The 8,156-nt window shown below is 41.1% G+C and overlaps 1 long non-coding RNA gene across 1 annotated transcript; it reads right to left on the minus strand.

Moving 5' to 3' along the window:
- On the minus strand, positions 1–4,955 carry LOC309717358. The gene is made up of 3 exons (XR_014279669.1): positions 4,929–4,955; positions 213–282; positions 1–39 (listed from the first exon to the last, which is right to left on the minus strand). It is a non-coding gene; the product is annotated as an uncharacterized lncRNA (long non-coding RNA).
- Positions 4,956–8,156: the final 3,201 nt, after the last annotated feature.

Consider the following 8,156-nt stretch of genomic DNA (forward strand, 5'->3'; position numbering starts at 1 on the left):
CTGTCGTTAGTCTGTCACGGGATTAACTTTGTATTAGCCCTGTAATAGAAATGATAATATATTGTAATAAACTTTACATATAGCTGGTGTTCAATAAATCTACTGCATGGACAACAAAAAGGAGATACTGTATAGTAAAGGGAAATGGTGTTTTATATGATTTAGTATAAGATCTTTAGCAGTATCCAAACAACTTTTTCCTCCTTACTCACTGGTTTATTGTGTGTGGATGCAGAACTGTGAACAATCAAATAGTTTTGAGACTGCTCCACTGTATTAAGTCTTGAGAAAGGGAGAGAAATAATGTGAGAGATTACAAACAGTGAGGTAACAATGGGCCTATTAGCAGAGTTTAGGCTGCAGACTTTATTACTTAGTATTCAGTGACAGAATGCAACCATACAAGCTGTTCAATTGCAGCTGGAATATAAAGGACTGCTGCTTTTCTCCCTTAATGCTGGCTCATGAGTGAATATACTGTAAAACATGTTCCAAACCAAAAGTATAAAATAATGGAAAAACTGACACTGCTTTCACATTTTTAAACTAAAAATATAGCCGGAGCGAGTAGATGTTATCTCAGCTGTGTAGTAAGACTGGAATTACGAGGTAACAGCTAACCTGGCAAAGGAAAAAGCTACCAAACTAACATATTTAAAGCTCACATATTAGTGTGGCGTCCTTAAGATGATTAAAGAAAAACAGAAAGGTTAAAATGACCCTTGGTGTTGCCTTGTCTTTAAGCAACACTTGGTTCACCATAGAAATCCAGTGAGCACCAGTATTGGCTACTGATATCAGGATAACCCAAGGGATGGGGGATTCTCTCTCACCTCCAGTCTGCATATCCCTTCCTCTGGGTGGGGGAGTCCGGAAGAGCATTTGGCAAAAAAAACATCAAATATGCTGTGCTGCCTGCTGTGGCGACCCCTTGTCAGTAAGCAAGCAGAAAGTAGCTTCATTTATTGACTGTCAAACTCGAAATGTCTGCGGTTACTCTCAGTAGCAGGACGCATCCTCCATGTCCATAAATTTGCAGATGTTGGTAGAAGAGGGTGATGCGCTGCAGATGATGCTCTGCAGGAAGGCAGGAAAAGCCTATCATCAAAGCAGACTGTTTTTTAAAAAAAAAATCTATTTCAGTAGAATATTTATTTATCCTTTTGTAATGGCAGAATTTTGTGTGATTAGTGTGTGTGTGAGCATGGAACACTGTGGCTTTATATGCACACACACACACACACACACACACACACACACACACACACACACACACACACACACACACACACACACACACACACACACACACACACACACACTTCAAGCCAATAGCACAAGTCACCATCAAGTGTGGGATCTACCAGCAATTGTCTGCTACCTCCTGTACATGGATGACATCCAGTTGTATGCCAGGAGTGAATGACATTGATTCACTGATCCACACCACAAGGATATATTGCAGTGACCAACATTGGAATGTCATTCAAACTGGAGAAGTGTAGTCGGATGGTAATGAAACGAGGGAAGATAGACAGAACTGATGGGATCACACAACCAGTAGGCAACATTGCAGACATTGAGGACAGCTACAATTACCTGGGAATCCCACAGGCAAATGGAAACCACAAAGAAGCTGCAAGGAAAGCTACAACTGCCACATACCTGCAGAGGGTCAGGCAAGTCCTCAGGAGCCAGCTGAATGGGAATAACAAGATCCAGACGATCAATACCTACACCTTGCCCTTGATTAGGCACCCTGCTGGGATAATAAGCTGGCCAAAGTAGAAGATAGAAGCTGCTTACATCAAGACCAGGAAGCTCCTGACCATGCATGGTGGGTTTAAACTCAAATCCAGCACCCTGAGACTGTACGCTAAGTGTAAGGAAGGAGGCCGAGGACTAGTGAGTATCAGAAACATGGTCCAGGATGAGACAACGAACATCCATGAATACATCAGGAAGATGGCCACAACCGACCACATGTTCAGTGAATAGCTGAGACAGCAGAAACCCAAACAAGAAGAGGAAACATCAGGGAAGGATAGGCTCCTATATGATATGTCCAAAGCTGGACTGAAAAACAGAACAGAAACACTAATCATGGCAGCACAGGAATAAGGTCCCATCACAAGATCCATAAAGGCTGGGGTCTACCACACTAGTCAAGACCCCAGGTGCAGGCTGTGTAAAGATGCCCCTGAGAAAATCCAGCACATAACAGCAGGGTGTAAGATGCTAGCATTCAGGGCATACATACATGGAACGCCATAACCAAGTGGCCGGCATAGTGTACAGGAACATCTGTGCCGAGTATGGCCTGCAAGTCCTGAGGTAAAAATGGGAGACTCCCCCAAGGGTGGTGGAAAATGACCAAGCTACGATCGTGTGGGACTTCCAGATGCAGACAGAAAAAACGGCAATGTTAACCAACTGGATACAGTAGTGGTGGACAAGCAGAGGAAGACGGCCGTAGAGATAGATATAGCAATACTGAATGACAACAACATCAGGAAGAAGGAACACGAAAAGCTGGAGAAGTACCAAGGGCTCAGAAAAGAGCTTAAGAAGATGTGGAGGGTGAAGGTAAAAGTGGTCCCAGTGGTAGTCAGAGCACTCAGTGCAGTGATCCACAAGCTAGTAAGTGGCTCCAGCAACTCCCTGGATCAACATCTGAGAGCTCTGTCCAGCTTATAACAGTGTACTGAACTTTCTCCTGTGACTTCATTCGCACATTGGTAAAGACTTATCCAGCATACGACATGTTATGCAACTGGTGGTTGCTCAGGAAGCATGTATTCCCTATAGGTTGGAAGTGGTTCCAGGAAGTTTTTGTCTCTTGATAGATAAAACTGGTTCCAAAAAAGGTGTTGCACCAAAAACCTCCTGTTGCTTTGGTTGTTAGTTGTTTGGTTGCAAATACTTGCTAGTGACCAGGCTATTGGCAGCAAAACTCGAAAAAGTGCAACACCAACTGGAAACGGAAAAGTTGTGCCTCAGTGTTGCAGCCAGCTTTTCCTTTGCAAATGTTTGTGTCTGATTTGTGTTGCACTTTGCAGTTTCACTACAGCTAGGAGAGTAAATGAACAGTGTAGGTATGTATGTCACTTCTATGCAAACTCTGTGTGACTGCAGCAACATGCTAGCGGTTTTTGCCAACATTGTGATTGTGATTTCATCAGTGATGTTCAAAAACTGTATGAGAAACTCACATTTTTCCTTTATGGCAGGTGGGTTGCTAGGTAAAAATGGGGTCCTTGATCAGTCTCTAAGCCTGTGTAGGTGGGGTCTTATTCTTTTGATCCTCATTGTCACTATGATTATCACATATCCAAAGTTTCCAACAAGTTAATGATATGTTGTTAATAGTCATGTGTCTGCAAAACCTCAAGAAGACTACTCTGGTTCCTTAATTACATGATAATTACTTGATTCAGATTTATAATCAATTTTGTGCCTTCAGTCTGTGTTTACACACTTGTATAGGCTGCTCTGGCACAGAAAATGCACTGGCACTCTGCTGTGGATTACTCTTGCAGTTTCTGTCAGCCAAGTATTTCCTCACTGTGTGGAACTGAGACAAAAAGTGTCTCTTTCACTGATTTTATTGCAGCCACAATCTGTCAACTCGTTGTTTAATCAAATTTGCATTAAAGGTTATGAAGGGTCTGCTTTTGGTTAAAATTCATGGAGGCAGTTTTTATAGTTGTGTCCCCCCCCAAAACAAGGAGAAATTGTTTTACTGCATGTAATATACATATATACATGATACAGAGATTTACAGTTTTTTTCCTACTTCCTCATTTTAATGACTAGAAACATGGACCAGAAGTGTACAAATAGATTAAACTAAATAAAATTATATCACATTCGATCACATCATGTGATTAGATTAGAACATAGAAAGTTTCACAAGAATACATTTCTCTGAGCTGCTCCTCTTAATCTCCATTCAGACCACAGTGGAGTGTTGTGCTGTGCTTTCCTAATGATGATGAATTTGTGCAATTACATACACAGCTAGGCCCACAGAGTACTGGCCCTCATGACTAATAATGCAAGGACTCACACTGGTTCCATACTGTTTGCTAATGGGCTTAATGTAACCACACTGTGTATATATCTCAGTAAGAGAGAAGGGTGGAGTGAATAAATGTGAGGCAAATCAGAGACAGCAGGAGGTAAAGTGAGGGTGAGAGAAGAGAGTATGCGCATATGAAAACAGATTTAATGGCTACACTAATAGAATTAAAGAATGTGTCCCCTCTCTTAGCCAAATAAGGAAAAGGTGCTTTCGCATTGTTACCTACAGGTGGTCATCTATTCTCTGCCAACATATACAAAGCAGAGCATTTATTCATCTATGTTTTCAGAAACTCTTTCAAGGAGTTCCGAGTTTGGATGAGACCGAGTCAGGGTGGCGCAGCAATAAAATGATTCAGCTAAGAGTGACAGTAGAGCCGAACTTGTTCAGTCTCCGTGGTATTGATGATAGCACACTCCTCTTAATGATGGATGGAACCTCGAAAGCACACCCGAGTACAATTTTAGAGGTGCGACGTAACTTCACTCCACCTGTTAACCCAATCAGAAAATTAAATGTTTCCACAGCAGCTCTGTATCTGGATTATTTTTATCACTATGGAGCTGGGTAAACACAGAGAGAAAGTTTGCCACTTGTTATAGCTGAATTTTGCAATGCTAATGTGTGTGTCTGAAAGAAATAAAAAAAAGAAACAAAGTCATTTCATGCAGTTGTGGGAACATTTTTGGCTTCTTGGACAAGTAAAGATTTGATTATCTATAAATAGGGATGGGTAAACGGTAGTAACCAGACCGAAAAGCAGTGCACATTTTGGTGCTTTATTTCAGTGCTTTTTTTTCCCCCTGAGATGTCATACACTTTTGATTCTAGCCAATCATTTTACCTTTCCAAGGATAGTAGGGAGGCCCAGGTACGAACGTTCTTTTAGAGCAGAGCTACAGATTAACAATGCCCAAGGTGAAGCGGTCAAAAGTCTGGCTGTACCTTCACAGCAAAAGGTGCAAACTCAGCAGCCTGCAACAAGTGCTTTAAGCTGATACTGTGCAAAGGAGGTAACACCTCGAATCTGATGAAACACCTGGCGATGCATAGCGTTTTTTAAAGCCGAGAAATGCACCGTATTTGATAGCTTGCTTCAAGCCCTCACACCGTGCACATCCACTGCGGGTGTGGTGCCTGTTATCGGACCCGGAGTTAGCAACATCCCCCAAGAACACGAGGAGAGGAGAGTCCTGGCCCCTAGCCCTGCCAGTGTAGCAGAAATGATGACGGATGATGATGGCAGCAGCAGCCGTTCTTCTCTGCGTGAGTAGCTTAACCCTCCTGCCTTCTTGGGACCTTTTTGTGCCACTGCTATGTGTTAAATGGCTGCCATTTCCACTGTGTTCAGTGGAATATAACCAAACTTGCCACAGGATAGTTTTTACCTGTCAATGTTAATATTCCAGTGTGAATTCCTTAAATCAGCCTAAAATGGCTGAGCAGCAGAAATCCCCACACCCATCACCCTGGGGACCATTTTCTGCCCATTGACTTCCATTATAAACGCTATTTTTCAACCCCAAATTATCATCATATGATTTTATTTTTTCTTCTTTTCTTGGATGTCAATGAAGACTCAAGGCCTTGAAGTTTTAATTTTTAAATTGCAAAAAAAATAATGGCAGGTCAAAATGTATGTTGGTGCCAATCTTTGGTCCATCTAAAGGCCTACTTATAATGACAATCACATATTACTTCAACTGGTTTTTTGTGGAAATATTTAGTTTCGTTTTTTGGTTTTTGGGGCTTATAACACAGGGCGCTCATGTAATAACACTGGGATTTGAAGGGTTAAAACAACGAAAATATAATTAAAACTTTACATGAATATTTCAGGGAGAAGTAGTTTTACAAGGTTGGCTAATTTAAAGTGGAATAAAATATGGATATATGGTCTTTTTATGGCGTGGCTGAGAATGGTCCCTAGGGTGATGGGTGTGAGTTTTTTAAAGGATGGCAGGAGGGTTAATGTTGTTTGCGTGTAATTTACATTGAGTAGGCTAACCACGTTATTAAATTAATGCACGTAATGTGAACTAGCAAACACCGTTGTAGTTACATGCAGCTGTCTTCTTGTTTGATAGAGTGATACCATATATGCCCTATAGCTGCAGAAATGGCTAACATTGTTATCTTTTTAGAAAAAAACAGCTAAACATGAGAGATTTTAGGACAAAGTTTATGTTTTCCATTGTTTGAGCACCGGTTCCAACCAAAAGAAGTATGTTGTATCTACAGAACAGGCTAACTTGGTAATCATTTTGCAGAAAAAAAGAGACTGCTAAAAATAAAGAGGTTTTTGGACAAAGTTTGTGTTCTCCATTCTTTAAGCACCGGTCCGAGCACCGTTTAAGCACCAGCACCGTTTCAAAAGTACCGGTTTGGCACCGGTATCGGAAAAAACCTAAACGATACCCATCCCTATCTATAAAACACCACCTGCGGGTAAAGGTGGTTCTCACTTGCATCATAGTTTTGAAGCCCTCTATAAGCCTCTATTTCGTCTTCTGTTCCTTGGTGGATTAGCTTTTGTGCTAAAGGATCATTATCATGCTGAGGGCTTATGCCTCTTCTACCTTTGGACATATGGCTTTGTGTTGTCTTCCACTACTTGACGTGACTGAGACTTGGAGGAGAATGAATACAGGCTTCCCAGTGTCAGACCACAACATTTCTATCAACATGTATCACAGTTCATGTGGGAAGTGCTTTTGTTAGTAATGGGTACACCAGATCAAATGTTTAAATAACTCAGGGTAAAGAGCTCCTAGGCATGTCTTGACACTTTATGGAATTAAAAGGCATAAATGATAAAGATAAATGTTGGGTACTAACTTTTTTTTTCTTACATCAATTTGTCCTTAATCCTTCCATGTCGTGGAAGGATTAAGGAAAGACATTCTAAGCAGAGAAATCTAGACTTCCCCCACCCTGAACACCTGTTCCAGCTCATCTGGGCGAACACTGGATCCAAACCAGTTGAGACATATAATCTTTCCAGCAAGTCCTCCGTCTGCCCCAGGGTCTCTCCTCTTTAGGACATGACCAAAACACCTCACCTAGGAGGCATCCCCGAGGCATGCCCGAACCACCTCAACTACCTCATTTAAAGTAAGTTAAGTCCCTCTTGAATGACCAAGTTCCTCAGGGGGAGCCCAGCCAACCTTTAAAGACACTCATTTCTCCTGCTTTTTTCCATGACCTCATTCTTTCAGTCACTACCCAGAGCTTGTGAGGGTACAAATAGGTAATGGTGCAAATGCAGATTGACCATGTCAGTTTCACCTTTACACTCTTTTTCTTTGGTTATCTATTCAAATTACAAAAATGGATGAAAAAGTCAATTTCATCGATTTTGATAAGTATATTCTGTTCATACACACTGCTTCAGAGATGATGGTCATATATTTTCAGGTTAAAATATGTTGAAAAAGTCAAATAAATCCATGGGATGAACTTTGTTTTTCTGTGTGTGGGAATGTTGTCAGTGTAATAGCACTGGACTAGGTCTGCAAACATGACAATGCTCTGGTGTCACGCTGATCGTTAAAAGCATCTTGTTAGCATCTGGTGTTAGTTAGCAAGTGTAAAGTCAGCATTGCTGTTGGACTAAGTGAATAGATAAAGTGACACATCTATACAATCAATTGTTTTTTTGTTTTTTTTTCAAATTTTAGTGTGAACTATATTCACTCTGCTGACCCCTGGCTTTCTAAAATAGCACAGCACCCACTCTCTAAGCTTCTTTGTCATGAAAAGCGCTTGCAAGAATCTGTAGTGCTGAAAGATTGGTGGCCACTTATTTTGAGAACTTTCATCCAGCACCCTCTAGGGGAACTGCAACCACTTTTTGTTGACTGGGAGTTACAGGAAGTAAATAGGCTCTACAGTATGGCTTTGACTAACACCAGGTCATTATCATAGTGTTGGCATTGTCACTGAGAGCATGTAGCCATGCTAGCATCAAATATTTAATTTAATTTAAAAACGCCACTCTGCACTTGAACTGAGATACCTATACATACAGTTAAGCACTTTGTTGCCTTGTTTTACATCTTAGTTGCATCTA

Source organism: Aulonocara stuartgranti, assembly GCF_965226115.1.
Source record: "Aulonocara stuartgranti genome assembly, chromosome: 11".
Lineage (NCBI taxonomy): Eukaryota > Metazoa > Chordata > Actinopteri > Cichliformes > Cichlidae > Aulonocara > Aulonocara stuartgranti.